This window comes from Eulemur rufifrons, chromosome 19, assembly GCF_041146395.1.
Source record: "Eulemur rufifrons isolate Redbay chromosome 19, OSU_ERuf_1, whole genome shotgun sequence".
In the NCBI taxonomy this organism is placed as follows: domain Eukaryota; kingdom Metazoa; phylum Chordata; class Mammalia; order Primates; family Lemuridae; genus Eulemur; species Eulemur rufifrons.
The window spans coordinates 58,436,016-58,438,694 of record NC_091001.1 but is presented as its reverse complement, the minus strand read 5'-3'; positions in this window follow the sequence as shown (position 1 = coordinate 58,438,694).

Below are 2,679 nucleotides of genomic sequence, written 5' to 3'. Positions count from 1 at the left end.
AGAAAGGAAGGAAAGAAGGAAGGAAGGCAGATGTATTTATTCTGCTCAAAGCAAATGTAGTTTTGCTGTTTTAAACTTCTGTTAAATTTCCACCATTTCACTCATGGTTGTGATAGTTGTGGCTATTACAATCAGATGGCCTGTGTCCCTGGAGGTCTTACTCATACCTCAACAAACATTCGAACCTCCAGGACGCCCCTTCCCTCTCCTCTCCTGGTTGGCCAAATCTTCCCCATCCTTCACATCCTCAGCACCTTCCTTGGCCTACTCCCTCCCTGCTCATGCCTGCCTGCAGGCCTGTTCTTGGGGACTTCTTTCCTTCTGGGGTGCGGTTTACTGTCGGGATGCCTGGTGAGCAGCGAGTGGAGCCCAGGCCTCTCCCTGGGGACCCGCCGTGGTGCTCTGCCTGTCAGCTCCCTTCTCCCTGTCCCAGCACACTGCCTCTGCCCCACTTCACCTCTGCTCACTGTGACGCCAGTGTGCGTGTAGTCCTGTTCATGAGGCCCAGCCCACATTTAGCTGCAATGTCTCTTCATGTCTCTTAGTTTAGATTTCTGAAAGTGAGACTCTGATTGGCCCAGGGCCTCTTTTTGGACTCCTTTATAGTCACTGGCCAGGCCATGGGTTGGCTCCCATGGATCGTGTGTACATCCTTGGTCTGCTCAACTGTGGCAAGACAGTGTGGTAGATGTCACTTTCACATGGGACAGAATATGACTGTTTGGGCTAGTGTTTCCTCAGATGGGGGTCTGGCTGGGACAAGAAATGGTTGGCATCTTGATATTGTGCTTCTACCATGTGCTCCCAAGATACCTCCTGCCACCCACTCAACACCACTCACACTGTATCATCAGTGCCCAGGTGCTTGTTCTATTCCAGACAACATGGTACATGCTAAGCTCCATGAAAGGGGTGACCATGTTCTGTCGTGCTCACTGTTTTGCCCTCAGCACAACACACAATGCTCAGCCCATAGTAGGTGCTTGGTATACATCTGTTAAATGTTGGAAACGTGCATCACATAATCACACTATTCTATATATTTGTAAGGGTCTTATAGAGATGCAAAAGGAGAACACATATTATGGAGTCACTGGTGAGCTTCAGACTTCTCTGGTGAGAACTGGATGATCCATGTGAATTAGATGTAGAGCAGTCAGGGAAGACTTCCTGAAGGAAGAGCAAATGATCCAAAGGAAGAGAGATGAGGCTTCCATTGCAGCAAGAGTAAGTATGGCTTGGCACCTCCTGGCCTTTTCTGTGGTTCCTGTCTGTCTGAGTAGCCGGAAATTATGCCAACCCCAGTGTCAGGACTGAGGATACCATGGCACGTCAGGGCTGAGAGTCAGGCTCCCAGACAACAGGGGGAGGAACAGCAAGATTGAGGCCTGAGCTGCAGGTGCAGCAGGGTGGGAAAGGAAGGGCAAACCCAGAGGTGCAGAGGAGGGGACAAAATCTGTGATCAATCCCTGGAAAAGGAGGAGGGTCTCCAGAAGAGTTGCCAGCTGGCTCATTAGGATAACAAGGGGCTCACCTCCCTCATGCTGCGACTCCTGAGCACCAATGCGCTCACTACAGGGTGGGGGCCTGGGCTTATGTTGCAGGATGGGCAGAGACAGGGCTGTCCCCAGGACTGGGTAGGGGTGTGTGGTGGGCTGCAGCCTGGGAGGAGCACCCCTGTGCCTTTGTGGAGGCAGAAGGAGAAAGAATAGCTGAAACCAGAGACTCACTGGGCTTGGAGAAGGAGGTACCTGAAACACAGACACAGATGTTGGAGAAAGGACATCTGTGTCCTAATGCTTCTCCTTCATTTTGGGGGGTGGGCCATGGAGTGAGGCAAAAAGGGAGTCAGGAGAGCCTGGATTTTTGGTGTGGGAACCAAGGGCAGTGTCTGCATTGTTCTTTTCATGCTGTATTGCTGGCAGTCCTTCCACATGCCTTTCCTAAGCTATACAAGTACAAGTGTATGTGGTGGTCTGATGACTGCCAAAGGCATTGCTTAGGGGAAGGAGCCCAGGGAGGGCTGCCTGGAAGAAGCATGACTTGAACAGGTGTTGGGGGCTGAGCAGGGTTGGCGATGGAGGGGAGGAAGAAGCCACGCTAGCTGGCAAAAACCTCGTGAGCAGAAGCACTGAGCAGAAAGTGGGCATGGCGTAGGACAGGCAGACCAGGAGCCTGGGGCCCACAGTCTGTGAGAGAGAGGTGGGTGAGGCCAGGGGACAGAAGTCTTTGAAGCACAAGGATTTATATGGAGCCACTGTACGTTGTCAGGCCCCTGTCCTCCACACCAGGATCCTGAGACTTCTTACCGTCTTCCTCCAGGCCTTTCCCCTGCCACTGGTGGCCACCATGGGGGGTGGGGGTGGGGGGGGAGGGATCCAGTGAAGGGTCAGGAATGCTCTCGTGGTGGTGCCTTCCACACTCATCACACCCTTCACCAGGTGGATTTCTTAACATCCTCTTATCCCAGTTAGTCCCTGTACTAGTGTGCCTGGAGGACATCTACTGTAGGGGAAGTGAGATAACAAGACTAAAGACTACTGTAGAAGTCTTAAGAGCTGCTAAAGACTACTCTAGAATTCTTAAGAGCTTCTCAGGGAGACAGACAGTGTAGAGCAGTTCCATGATGAAGCGTGTGCTTCTGGCCTTGAGTACATCAGGCCTTTAGGGTGGGGGACA